At 39.8% G+C, this 15030-nt stretch overlaps 2 long non-coding RNA genes across 3 annotated transcripts; one reads left to right on the top strand and one right to left on the bottom strand.

Annotated features, from left to right (window-relative positions):
* Positions 1-967: 967 nt before the first annotated feature.
* On the bottom strand, positions 968-3104 carry LOC127568833 (uncharacterized). Its single transcript, XR_007956079.1, has 2 exons — positions 2979-3104; positions 968-1329 (listed from the first exon to the last, which is right to left on the bottom strand). It is a non-coding gene; the product is annotated as an uncharacterized LOC127568833 (long non-coding RNA).
* A 1158-nt stretch (positions 3105-4262) lies between these two features.
* Positions 4263-14560, top strand: LOC127568834 (uncharacterized). Of its 2 annotated transcripts, none has more exons than XR_007956081.1 (3): positions 4263-4315; positions 11990-12237; positions 14293-14560. It is a non-coding gene; the product is annotated as an uncharacterized LOC127568834 (long non-coding RNA). The 2 variants fall into 2 exon arrangements; XR_007956080.1 differs by lacking the exon at positions 4263-4315 and adding an exon at positions 5549-5645.
* The last annotated feature ends 470 nt before the right edge of the window (positions 14561-15030 follow it).

Genomic DNA, 15030 nt, shown 5'->3' with positions numbered 1-15030 from the left:
TACATCCTGCCGCAATGTAAAGTGACGCATTTGCCCTCGAAAGGCCATCAAGAGAAAGCATGTAAAATTACTGCTTGCCAATGTATGGAAAGATTTGGTTTCAGAACCTTGCGTAAACTTAAGAAGTGGAATTAAGAGCCGCGAATCTCAAGACTAAACAGTGAAAAATGTCGTGTTTTTTTTAAGGGTATTGGATCAGATTGTTGTCATTTCCCAATTCCGGATATAGTTTCCCACGCGCCAATGAAGTGTATGGTGTTCTATTCGACCAAAAATAACAACATTAAATCCCCTTCTAATACCACATTGTTCCAACACACCGTTGCAACTGCAATCGCCTAGGAACAACTTGTATCTCGCTCCAAGGACACACACGTCGCGAACCAACCATGAAATTTGTTTCATTATCACATAAAGGCCTCCCGCAGCAAGACAGAATACGGCTAGAAATGAGCTAGCACCGGCGACAAAGACGTGTGAATGCGATGCTCTAACCTGCATGTTCCATATCACAGGACCATTGTCAGGGGGTCGTTTTTAAACCACTTTAAAATGTCTCTCACTTCAATGATCCAGCAAGATAAGTTGCCGAATTACATCGAACTCTGACGCTGTACGATATAATTACACAGTGGGCTAGTTTAATAATTATAAGGGCACTATATACATGGCCACGTACCGTTTTAAACACAGAAACGTTTGTAAAACGCAACCACACGTACACATTATATATGAACCCTCGCATGCACACATTTTTCACAAGCCAAAGTACACGTACACACACACACACACACACACACACACACACACACACACACACACACACACACACACAGAGATGTATACACACACGTATGTGTCCACCCATTTACCAGAACCGTACGCAGCCATTTTATAACACAGGTCGCAATATTAAAGATTTGCTGTGTTTTCGTTTCTGTTTAATCCACATTCTGTTCAAACTCCATATTGTATGCTGATTTTATTAATAAGATATTACATGTGATCAGTGAATAAATCGGATAAAGTAAACACGAAAATCTATTTTCTCTTGCACGTCACACTTCAGTCAGTTTCCACGGGTATCCGTTATTCTTCTAATTTTTCGTGCAATGTGTTTAAAGGAATTTTATGACACCGATCAATATCTTAGTAAAATAATCATTTTGGACCTAGCCGGGCAGTGAAATCTTTGCTTTGTGCTAAAGTCAACACTAGCTGTGTTGAGCTCAAATAATCCTGCATTGCCTCGACTTCTTTACAGTCAGAACGCAGCTTCATGAGTTGGACCATGGTCGTGGTTGGACCCACAAGCTCCAGGTACGTTATCTGCAAAATACACGTTAATTTAAGGTTTAAAAAATATCCCGGCTAATGTCAGATAAACTGATCCTAAATCTTTCTCGCCATTGTCGACGTCTCACCTGTACTAACGAGCTATTATTGCTGTATTTTATATAGGATGCGATTGGAAAGCGAGACAATAGGCCGAGTTATTAAATTAAGATTGTAACTGGAAATAACATTTTCTACTTTATTCTGGGATCTTTTGGTTCTTTTTAGTGGGAATTGCGATCAAATTGAAATCAAATGCAACGAACCATTCAGCGTGCACTCACTAAGCGTGTTCGCATTTTTTCTTAAAACAGGATTCTTTCAATTTGATGGCAGCTAAGTAATTAAATTTGTCTGTGAGTCTTGTATAAATCAAGTAGGTTACTTATTTTCGAAAGGAGAGCTATTTCCCGTCAATAAGCTATTTGAGTCCCTGGTAAATAAAAATGAACGTACAGTACTTTTATTGACATCTATGAATAGACAAACTTAATAACGAAAGGACGTTATTATCAACAATTGGATTTATCAACTGAACGGTGCTCACTCCTGAGAGTTATTGTGATCGAATTGAATCAAAAGTAAACCCGTAATATATCTGACAGAGATGTAACTTTGTTAATGGAGGTCAGATATATATATATAATGTTGGGTAGACAATCAGAACGAGATATATGGGTAAAACTACTAGAAACAAGGGAGGTAGGATAGATGCATAGATAATTGGAGATAACAGATTTTCAAGACATTCATCTTTTGATGGATCGGCTAATGATGCGAAATGCATTGTTTTAAATAAGTGGCGCACGGGGAATTGAAGATTGTTTTATCTGCGAACAATACCCCGGGCATCATTTTAAAACAGATAAGGCAACTGTAGTTAGATAATAGTGAAGCAGAAAGCAACCCAGGAAGAGGACACTAAAGATTGGGAAGAGGGCTCCTATTTGCCGATGTGTGAGCGATATGGAGAGAGGTCCAAGTAACAAACAAGCCGCACTTGTCTACAAATGTGATTATCCGAGAAAACATGAGATCTAACCCTGACATCCCCAAATTTTAAAATGTGGTTCTTTGGCGAATGCATACTTCCTGGCCACATTTTGAAAATACAGAATCGAGACTTTAGAACATAATAATCTGAAATGTCTGTATGTTTCTAATCCCTGTTGCATATCCGTTATTTATTCGGCGTTAAAAATGGTTTTAAAATCAAGGAAGGAAATTAATTTGTTTGCAGCTGTATGGTCAATTACAAAACCTTCATTGCAATATGTTATCAGCATTGTTGGCTAATCAATCCGTTGTTACCATGTACTATGCTTCCATTCACCGTATTAGGATAACAATATGTTCACTGCTGTTATAACTCAAGCACTAAAATACGCAGCGTTTAATTTGTAATGTTCCAATATTGCTAGTCTCTAGTTTTAAAAAAATCCAACAAGTCAGTCTCCAGGATGTTTGAACAACCACCTCATATTAACCGTTCTGTGAGATATCACTTAGATTCATATTTTTAAAGTGATTAAAACTGCACTTGGTAGGACTTTAAATGAATGTCTTCACCCCGAAAACAGAGAACGCGTGCAAACGACCGCATTGTCACAGTTGGATTAAACATATACAGGAAACCATCAAACCAGAGTGAGATCCGTGGAGATCAATCCATACACGATAACTCTGGCAGTTTTAATCAAACCAAAGCAACAACACGGGAGCAGATCAAACCATCGACCCCCTCTTCTCGAAAACAAAATCATTCTGTGCCGCATTTTAATTTTTATAATGTTGTGTTGCCCGGGTGGGAGCAAATACATGATAAAGACAACCCCGTTTACACAATAAACATCTTGTAATAATATTGACAGTGGTTTCTGAAATGACCGACAAATAGGCAAATCTGGCGTTTAGTAATATATTATTGTATATCCGAAAAAGAAACACAACAGGTTATTTTAATATGGCGTCACAGAACCCGGCCGAAATTCCTAAAAGATTGGTTGTGCGATCCCAATTATCGAGGATCAAATTATATTTTAGTCAATCTAACTCTATAATAGGGGAATCCGGGACAAGGACCACAACCAGATAAAGGTCCGACCAACCATTCAGGGGGTTAGTGTGGGGGTCTCTCCCGCAAAATGAAAATCATTGCTTGCTCCACTTGATCACTTGAATACAAGGTCGATTGAGACTGCTCAGCCAAAGGTACTGGAGGGCATGGTGCCCAGGCGGACGGGTGGATTTAGGATACCGTTGAACACTGGCTCATTGAATGGCGGGGGAACGGGCTTTATGAAGAATGGCCTACTCCTGTTGCTACATTGCCATCTATTTATATTTTGAACCTGGCACAAAGCCAATGGTTTACCGGGCAGCAATGATCGCTGCCCTGGTGCACGCTTCTGAAACATGGATTACCACAGGCATTGGAGAAGTACGGACAACATTGCCTTTCGCAAGTCATCCAGATTCACTGGAAGGACGAGCAAACAAACGTCCTCTCCCAGGCCCACATCCTCAGCATGGAGACTCCAACACACTCTGATGAGCGGGCCACATAGTTTGTGTGACCGACACCAGATTCCGGAAGCAAGCTCTCCTTTCTGAGCTCAGTCATGGCATTACATTACCAAGTGGGCATTGGGAACAAGTCATTGATGTTCTCAGAGCCTCCTTGAAAGAGTCAACATCCCCACGGACATTCCCGGGAATCTGGGGTCCCCAAACCCGTTCAAAATGGAGTAGGGGCATACAGGACTGCTTTAGGAACCTCGGGTCCGATAGTCGGGCACACAGGAGCCCAGAGTAAACGTCGGAAAGAGCTCAGCATTTCCCAAACTGCCAACCCGTCTGTCCGGTCAGTCACCTCCTGTCCCACCTGTAGCAGAGTCTGTGAGTCCCACATTGGCCCCATCAGTCAACTCAGAACCCACAGAACTCGAGTCAACCTATTCCGTGGGAAACCTACCAAGAGGTCTGTCTATTTGGCTGCTTGTCCTTCTCTCTCTCTCTCTCTCTCTTTATATATATCTATCTATATGTATTGCTCTATATTCCAGCATCTGCAGTTTCTTGTGTTTCTGTCTGTCTACCTACATACCCACCTATCTATCTATTTATCTATCGCCACTTGTAGCTATGCTGGAAGAATATACTATCTGATGTTTTAAAACTTCCAACGAGGGCGGATTTACGTCATGCAATATATCATTTGTTTCAAAATCTCCGGTGGTATCGACCTGCAGTACAAATGTTGCTGTGTTTTCCCTCTCGCTCTCTGTGGCACCCAAGTGTGATTTAACTTGTCATATTTTCAATACATGACCAGTTCTGTGCAGGACACGCTGAAAGGGTAATCGTTGTTAAATAATTAATACAGTTCTATTCCTCTAGTAATGCGAGTCTTCGGATTTGTCAATTACTTGTCATTAAATGAGTGTATACCCACGTACTTCATTTCACATCCTTTGACGGAGAATAACCTTTTGTCAAGCCCACTCCAGCATTGAATTAAACACAACTGGCCTTTTGATATCTAAGTTCAAAGCAGCCCGTTTCTTACACATTAAATAAACCCTCTCGTTAACGTCGCAGATTTAATAGTAATATTTTGTGAGAACAGCACGATTTAATTTTAAAATGATCTCGGATAATGAATAGAAGGTCAATCGATTTTCGAAATAAATTTGCGATAGAATTAAACACCGACCTTCTGAAGGGGGAAACATATCGGATGGTGTAAATTTGCAGCAGTGAACTTGGGGTTCTATGGTAAAATTAACGTTAAATTCTGTTTGATGTATATATATATAATGATTTTATTGGCCAGCTTCTTGTCGGCCTAGGACCAAAGAACTTCTAATACCTTTTGATGGGGATTGCATTAATTAGTCCGAAAGGAGAAAACAGAATGGTTCCCGGCCAACGAAAAGAACAAAGTAATACCTTCAAAAGTAGAGTCATTTCTTTTTTTAACCCTTCATTGCACTAAAAAGAGAATTTCTGTCCGGACATAACTTGCAACCATGGTGCTAAGTGAAACAGAAAACGGCCTCAGCGAAGAGCGGGTGTTTTTTTCTTGCGCGGAGAAAGGGGTGGAGGAGTTTAATTAGGTTATAATGTGGCGGTGTTTGTATCAGAGAGCAAATCCAGTTGGGGGGGGGGGGGGCTGCTGGAAAGCGCATTGTGAATCCCTATCCGACCCACACCACCATCAAATCTACACAGAGATTCTCCCAGAAAGATTTGAAATGTCAGAAGAGGCTCCAAAATGCCTTCGTTTAAGACCTGGTACATTATAGACGGTAAGCTTGGACGGTTTACTGTTGTCGTGGCAACACGACACAGCTACCGCCTATAATAAGGGTCTGCTTGATCCGTTTACTTCTGCGGGGCAATTTAATTACATTTTGCACTAGTTACTTTATCTGCATATAATTAGAAAATGTCGCAGCACATTTTTTCCTCTGTCTGTCTCTTTCACGCCTGGATTCTAAGGCGAGAAATGGCAGCAACTTCCAGAGGTAAATACTTCGGTAAAAGGCCGAAACACTGAGAGTCAATCTGTGAGTCTCCGCATCGGAATTATGGCCTGAGCCATCTCTCATCTCACCTACCACGCCCCCCCCCCCGCCCCCCAAAAAACACTAGAGAGCTAAAACTTAGTTTATTATCAGTTTTGAAATCGCGCTTTGGGAAATTCATAGCAATCGAGGTCAATGGAAAGACAGGTTAAAACATTTTACTGTATTTTTTTTCTACAGGATCCCAGTTTAAATCCGCTCCTCAAAGTTAATTGAAAATAAAAGAGGAAAATGTCTTTTTTTAGGCTTTTTCTTCTTCTTTTCTGCACTTTTGTAAATAACTTCATTTCACAACAATTTAAAATACTATCCTCGACGGTAGTAATGCATTCCTGCCTTTCGGGTCTCCGGGCCTTGGAAGTTGGAACCAAAGTTTGGAAAGTCGGAGGGATGAACTCGAGGTTTAACTGGTTAACCGTGCTCGGGAACACCCAAGTTGTGCAGTCTCCCGGGAGACTGAGGGGAGACGAATCATACAAGCTGTAATTCCGCTTTAGCCTATTGCAGGGGTGGGACAGTTCACACTATACCGCATTAACTGCTCTTTCTTTTGAAATATTGCTAATCCTCTATCTGTGCAGGGGGAGCAGTCGGTAGCACACAGTACATTAAAACCTCGGAGAGGAAGCAGGATCTGCATTAGAACATCCAACATTTTACATGCATTCTTCCCATTTTACACTCTTCACAACCTAGAAAGGTGATCAATCCACCACTTCCTTTCGCCTCGGCCAAATTATGCATCTTTCAAAACTAATATTAATGAATTCTCCAGTTAGAACTTGAAGGGACGCGTTAACGATGAAAGGACAGCAGTTTTTATTTCCCTTTTACTGAGGTTTTTTAAAAACTGTGATTGTGTATTTCAAAAAATTATAAAAGGCACATTGATAATATTACGAATGACTTCAGACTATTTTTCTTTAATTGTGGCTGTCTGCATCTCGTTAAAATCGAGTAGATTTAAGGCCTTGTTTTAAGCATATCGAACAATCAGCTTCAAATGCGCTCTCGTATGCACCGGCGCACCCTGCCCCGCTAACTATACTTGACCTTTTGGTAATAAGGTAATTAAAGAGTAATTTTTGTGCAGAACGATAAAGAGAACTATTAACGTCCTGACGAGTTTAAAGAGAATCGTGTAACAAAGGCGAGAAGGACGGGAATGGAACTGAAGAGGAGAGTGCTTTAAATTAAAAGTATTGAAATATTTCTTGTTTATTTTTAAACACCACAGTCCTAGACAGCGAAAATGTAGCCAACTGGCTCAATGTGGGTGAAATAGAAGTTGCTTAAAGATGAAATCGCATATCGCAGAACTTTAGGCTTCGTTAGTGCAGTGACTGGACAGCGTGTTGGTTTCATAATTTAAAGGTTACAACCTCATAAATGGGCCCGTTTTCTTGCATGAATATATTGGGCCCAGTAGGCGAGTTCTGTTCCGTAAATTTCTAAGATCTTAATCACAATTTAAATCTTGCTTCGCGACACGCGTGTGATGTGAATTCCACCAAGCCATCTCGCTCTACTGGCGCTTCAATTGCATCGATGTACCTTTTCCTCATTCCGCATTTAAAGGCAATTCAAGGAATATGCTTAACTTTTAGTCCTTTTTGCTGTTATGGGTTTCGTTTGAATAAAAACACAATTTATCACATTGACAATTATATATAAAAAAGAAAGCGAGGATAAGAGTTTCCATCGTAGTTGCTCAGATTAAGTCTGGATATTATATAGTTACAATTATTACATATTTTAGTAGTAAATAAGTAATGGCAAAATCTCTGCGCCATATTCCAGGATAAAAGAGTGCAAGATGCTATTTTTAAAAGAAAAATTACAGTCCGATGTCAACAAGGCAGCTCTTCCACAGCGCCATTCTGCACTGATTTCCATACACAAATTCCACATTGCATTTTCCAAGTAATAATTAAAACTTGCTTGCATTACCGCGGTATAAGTCACAGCGCTAACTTGTATAGCTTATCTTCGTTTTAATTTATGGCTTTTAATTGATAACGTGAAATAGAAGTCAGCAGTGAAAATAAGAACAGTTACATCTAAGTGTTATATTGCTCCAGATATACAAAGGGCTACTGTTATGATATTCTGCATTTTGCAAGTTTGTATGAAATTTAACTATGGTTTAACCGTCTTGGGCTTTTGTTGGACTGATCTCATCAGGAATTATCTAATGAAACGATAATTATTTAAGTAAATTATATTTGTATAACTACAATTGGACATTATACGCCTACACCCCCCCCCCCCTTATTTAAAAGATGATCTAGTCACTTGAAATAAATATCAGGCGTTTTAGGCGAACATCAATTCTGCTAGGAAACGCACCAACATCCATCGAAAACCTTTTTTTCTTACAGGCAAAAGAATAGCAGAAAGTGTTCGTGTCCCCTTGCTCTGAGGGATTTGATGGATTATTTCGAGACCACATTATTGACCGTTTATTTCTGAGTTATTGGCGTTTGATTTGTCGCGGTTGCAGTCGGCCGGGTAGCCGTGACGCCGCTGCAAGAAATCGATAAGAGAAATCGGCTCCATTCAATGCTTTACTGCTGCACTGTATTTCCGACCAGTTGCATAATATCCTATAGGGTCTCCCTCGGAAAAATGTTCAAGACATTTGATGGAGGGGTTGGGTGGGATGGGGTGGCAGTGTGTGTTTGAGATGGTCCTGGATGGTTTAAGAATTCACACGTGTTGTGCAACAGGACAATTAGTTGTACTCTGTTTTATTTTTTAAAAAAAGAAGGTACTATATCTAATCATTCCCATTCTTAACCTGGGGACAATTCGTAAAATTTCACCGGCAATCTCACTTTCTCGGGTCTCCCCTCGATTTTGTACCAATAATTTATTTCGCTATTCGTTGTGGCCACAAACCCTGGACTTGTGTACTGTCGAACGTTTGCAATCAGGAATGGAAAATGGCTCATATTCATTACTCTTATTTAACTGATCGGTCACGTTTTGGACATGGTTTATGTAAGCTTCTTAGAAATAATTTAATTTGCATGAGATACTAAATCTGAGCACCGGTTTTGATACACTGTGCTGAGGATAAGAGCCTAGTAACGAACAGGTGGTGCCTTTGGCATGTGAGTTCCTTTTGATATTTCTGATTTTCTGATGTGCAAAGCTTGGCTGCTGTTCAGTTTCGATGTTGTCACATTAAAATTGCGCCTTGCAAATAGTGTCACGATTAGATACATATATACGCTGATGTATGTTGTATATGTGAGTATGTGAACAAGTCCTATGTGGAGGTGCATATTGTGTCTCTGAATATTGTCCCCCTATTTAATTGTATTAACGCGTGGGTTTTCATGTCTATGCTTTCTGTGTGTGTGTGTGTGTGTGTGTGTGTGTTTACTACGCTACACTCTGCGTGTGCATCTTTGTGCGGGTGTATTTGTGCTATTTGTGGCTACCTGCAAATATTTGCACGAATTTGGGGCAATTTTGCGCTGTGTGGGAATTTGTGAGTGCCCTGTGCATGCAAGTACCGTGGAATTCCATGTTCATTATGTACACCCGTCCAGCTTTCCCCCCGTATTTGAGCGCCAATGTGCGTATGCTTTATTTCATGTGTCTAAGCGTTTGCGTGGCCTGGGAGCGCTTGTATGCTCTGACTGTGTATATGTGTTGAGTACTCTATGCGTGTAAATTTGGTGCATTTGCTTGCGTGCTTGAGTGGATATTTTCTGTTGAGTACGTGCAAGTTCGTATCGTTTGGTTGAATATGCGTTTGTGTTTACATGTGAATGGGTGAGCCATGCTTTCCGAAAATATGTGTGGGTGTACTCCAGTGTTTGTATGCGTGTGTGCACTGGTGTGTATGAAGTATACTGTGCTGCACATGTCCACGTGTTAACCAAAGACAACCCGAAAACAATGCAATGATAAGGATGAAAGCGACGTGAGGGGCGGCAGAATCTATCCTTAACAACAGTTTCAGAGTATATAATTTTGGTGTAACATTTCTGCGCATTTATTCAAGTAAAATGAGACGTAACGAGTTTGTCTTTGACCCTCCAGCGACCTCACCTGAGATTTTGTAAACAGTAGACTCGCCTCTCACCAGAGATGCCAACAACCTATAACATCATCCTCATTTTGCCTCAACTTGTAATCTCTTTTGTCATTTCATTTTTATTACCTGACAGGAATAACTCACAAAGAACAGAATATGCAAACCACCCAAGAATATTCAGGACTGACCTTAAAATACAATGATCTACTAAGTACTCCAGTACACAAAGATGTATAGAAAACGTATTCCAAGTAGTTTCACTGTTGATTTTATGAATTTCACAGTCTGATGCCAAATGATACCATCTTTTGTGTAAGGCTGGTGGACGGGCTAGTTTATTTTTGGGGGTTTCGCACTTAAAGACTAATATCTTTCTCCAGCCATAGTTAGTACTAAATCTAAACTTATGGTTTCATTCACTCCAATAAAACTCACACTCCACTCAAATATCTTTACATCCCCGCCTGGTTCCAAATCCAAACCTTTCTGGATTTCGTTGCGCCCCCCCCCCCCAAAAAAAGACCAAAACTCCCAAACACGTGCTGATACATCTACATTTGTTCACCGCGTAGGTGTGTTTGTGCTGGGACGACGCTGGAGACGGGGAGAATCGTCTATGTTCTTTTAATCGAATACTTGATTCCAACCAGCAAAACGACTAAAGTGGCTGCTCTTCGCTAACTATAAAAACATTAAAACCTATAAATTCTGTATACGTTATTTTCAGTAGGCTATTAGGGAAGCAAAAGGGTGAGAACTGTATTCGTAATAAGGCATTATTTACGAAAAGCGAACAGCACAGGTATCATAAATTGTATTGTTTTTCATTCATATGGTCATACGAAAAATCATCGCTTGGCAAATCACTACTGATACTCGCAGTCTGTCTCACGCAGTGGCGCGGTATTATACTTAAATGTGTCACCGCAATCAAATTGCTGCAATCTCTGGAGGAGGCGAAGGCCATGTAAGATCCTGTGTTAGTATTTGGAGATGGGCAGGGAAGGAAAAATCTGGAAAACTGCTCTCCGATCACCTTACATGACGATGTTTTAATGTTATGGTATTAAAATAGTCCCGTATTTTCACTGTTTCTGAAATGCGCGGTGTGGGGAATTCATGATAGGAAATCTAGAGGAACTATCTCTGGTGGTGGAAACTATAGAGTCAAACATCACGGGAACGCCCCATTCAGCGCATTGAGTCCACACCTATCATCAGGCACCCTTACACGAACTAATCCTTCACTAATTCCATTTTATTCCCCTCACACTGCCATCAATGCCAGCACTATATTCTACCACTCATCTAAATACTGAGGACGATTTACAGCGGTCAATTAATTTACCAACCTGTATGTTTTATTCTGGGTGGGGGGGGGGGGCGGGGATGTGGGAGGAAATCGGAGCATCCAGGGGAAACCCATGCGGTCACAGGGAGGACGTGCAAACTCCACATAGACAGCATCCAAGGTCAGGATTGAACCCGGGTCGCTGGAGCTGTGATTTAAGGGATCTGACAAAATCAACCGGACAAAATACAGGAACACTGCTGCTGTCATAATCTGGAGAGCACTCTTCAGAAAAGAAAGGGGGCATTTCAATAGCTTTTAAAGGGGGGATGCTTGATGGAGGATGAATTAGAGCCACGGGGGAGGGGGGAGAAGGGGAAAGGGGAGGGGAGCAGAGCATTTGGGACTAATTGGGCAACGCTGTCAAAGCACCGCACAGACATAGAGTTATGGAGTTGCATAGCATAGAAACAGGCCCTTCAGCCCACCGCGTTTATGCCGATCATCATGCCTATCTATACTAATCCCACTTGTCTGTAGCCAAATGGCCTCATTCTTTGTTGTGTCGTAGTATAATATTATGAAACGGGGTTTCGTGTATAACTGCTAAGTAGATCTGAGACGAAAGTTATTCAGGACTGCTAATCTCTTTTCATTTCCCGGAGAGAGGGAGATGGCAGGCAGCCTCAAACCTTCCTTGTAAATTTTGCATTCACATTTCAGCTTCAGCTCTCGGAAGACGAAGGGCAGGCAGGTTCAAGTTATACTGATGGTTGTGCACAGCCATCAGCTGCAATCGAATATTGGAAGAGTCAGCACAGCGATGGAGCGCGACCCCCTCTGATGCGTGTTCCGCAGCTTGTTTAACGCTGATCCAACGCTCCATCTCGGTCAACATGCTCCACACAATATTTCTGCACCTGTCTCAAGCTGCAGCCGCTGGGCAGGTTCAAATTATCCGATCATTTCAGGTACGGATACTGCGTTACTCATGTGCTACCTTTCCCGATAGTATCAATCAATTAATTTTTAAACTAACCAGTTCTTCCCTGAACAAAGCGCACAAAGAATTAAACTATAGAGTGTTGATCATTGGTACCTGGAGCTTCCCAGTTAGTTATTCGGGAAAAATGCTTTGGCAATTCTATCTTAATTTACATTTGTACCATAAAAATAAATCAGTTTTTTTTTCGCGTCCTTCGGGGATAGATTTCACAATCTATTGTCATTGAAAACGTTGCCGTATAATTTAGCAAACTTGCTACAATAGGAGAGAATCATAACGCGTTTCAATATTATATACATCATCTACGTAGCTGCTTATAATCCGTTGCCTATAATCAGTTAAATCCTCTCCTTTCAAACTGAGTTGATAGTGGTGCTGTCTCTGAATATGAAAAACATGAAAATCAGTTGCATGTAAGATTTGATCTGTCAGTGTCAAACTCACGGTACCTAAAAACCCTGTTTTAACATACAGTGAAATCGATCCAGTCCATTTATTTGTGCAGCCGATCAACCTGTCTGCGGATTCCAGCAGGTGCTGCGGGGTTTATTCTGGGAATACTTGCATCTTTCTTTTTGATTGTTGTGTGTGCTTTCTAACAGGCTTCCTCGTTCTTTCGTTATCGATATTGAGCAACAGTACCTCCCCCCCCCCCCAAGAAAATTCCCAACTGTCAAAGCAGAGGATAAAATCTACCAACCATAAAAAAATAAATTCTACCAAATCATACAGCTGCGGAAATCCTATAGTTGTAGTTGTTCGTTCGGTTTCTAATCCACCAACTCTATCATCTCATTCCATCACCGCCACCACTAAAAATATTAATACATCACAAAGGGGAAACCCCTCCTCCTCCCCTACTCAAATCCTGGGAGCACTCATTAACTTATTGGTGTGGACTTCGTGAATATAATTAACTGATAGTCAGCATGGATTCGGTGGGCCGAAGAGCCCATTTCCCCGGTGTTTTGCTGTGGTTGTTTTGCAAGTAATTTTTCAAATTGGTTTCATTCTTTGGGTTCACTGACACCCAGTATTTTCCAGCTCAATTCCACTTAGCTGCCGAGCTCCGACTTGAGACAGAAGACAAAGGGAGCACACATACAAATAAATAGTATTTGTACAATGTAAAGTAAATGACAAAAACTTTCACCACGTCCTCAGGACGAGTAGAAGTACAGATAGACATCTGTAAAATTCACCCACTGGTCCTGTTTTTCTGCGCGCGCGCACACATAGTATCGTTCACTCTCTTTTGCCTCCATAAATGAAACTTTATTTCATCTATAGAGGCTGTCGCATAAATGAAACATTACCAAACCAATTATAATTCCTTCTGAACCTCAATCCATCTTTAGCCACATAATGTAAGACTTTTGCTTTCACTTTCAGCTTTTTGTCAGAACATCTTGTTGCCATGCTAGATAATAAATAGAAATATTTCTTAGATTTATATCATTACAAATGATTGTTATAGCTGAAGGCATTGCAATTAGATGCTTAGATTCCATAATCTGATGAAATACATGCAATGATAAATAATTAGGATAATAAATCCCATGATATTGAACAACTGTATAATTTCCTTATTAATTTGTTATATTTTATACAATATTTTATATTTTATATGAGTTATATGTAATTTGTTATATATTTAAGTATAACAAATTAATAAAGAATTTGTCTTTAATAATGTCTTTTGTTAACGTACTTTATGTACTTTGCTTTTAGTAATGTATTTTGTTGCACAATTAACTAATCTGCTATAATAAATATATGCATCATTTAATATATTTATATACTTTATTTGGCTTTAATTATATATGCCTCCAACACTTACTAATAACTAAATCATTAGGTTATGGGTTTTGATACTTGTTTGTTCTGTTTTCTTTACGTTTCTGATAATTTGTAAAATGATAAGTATGTTGAACAATTATTCCATCAACTTCTGGTCATTTTATCTACCTTTGCTTCTATGGGATTCTGACTTTAATAGTATTTTCTATTTTTGTTTCAGATTTCTAGCAATTGCAATTCTTCCTTTGCTCACACTTATCCTAGGATGCTAGCGGCAATAAATACATGCTCAAAGTTTGCTCCCAAGTTGTGTCTTTAGCCTGTCAATTAGACAACTGACTCGTCATCTGATTGATATCTGTCACAGCTTTAAATATTAGCCTGAGCAATATTCAGTTATTATTCCTGGGACTGATCATTTCTCTTTGTAACTCAACATTCTGTTCACTGCAAGGAATAAGAATAAAGCTACCAATTTGAATCTTAAACAGCTTTCAAAGAACCTTCTGAAAAATAGAGTGTTTAAAGATATGGAAACATTAAATAGCTGCAGTCCATTTAGTCATCATTTCCAAATGAACATTTTTTAGATGTTCAATCCTGAATCAACAAAGATGAGGAGCAGAACAATAACACTTTATGCAAAGGTACTTTTTAATGTTGACAACACTCTCTTTGATGTTAGTTTCTAATAATATTTGTTAACTTTACTTTAACTATCTTACACTGCTAAGAATGTATATTTTATGGCCACTTTTACACCAAGATTACAGCAAATATAGTTAGAACACAGAACCTTCAGAATGACATTATATTCTGTCAAAACAGGGAACCTATCTAATAGAAGATGTTGCTGACTTGCAATCTGACTTAAGATCATTATATTTATTAGCTGATTTTCTCTTTACTTTGGAATAGGCTGCTAATGTTGGAAGATATAATTAGATAACTGTCTCTG

Source organism: Pristis pectinata, chromosome 3, assembly GCF_009764475.1.
Source record: "Pristis pectinata isolate sPriPec2 chromosome 3, sPriPec2.1.pri, whole genome shotgun sequence".
In the NCBI taxonomy this organism is placed as follows: Eukaryota; Metazoa; Chordata; class Chondrichthyes; order Rhinopristiformes; family Pristidae; genus Pristis; species Pristis pectinata.
This window is presented reverse-complemented; position numbering and strand designations above follow the sequence as displayed.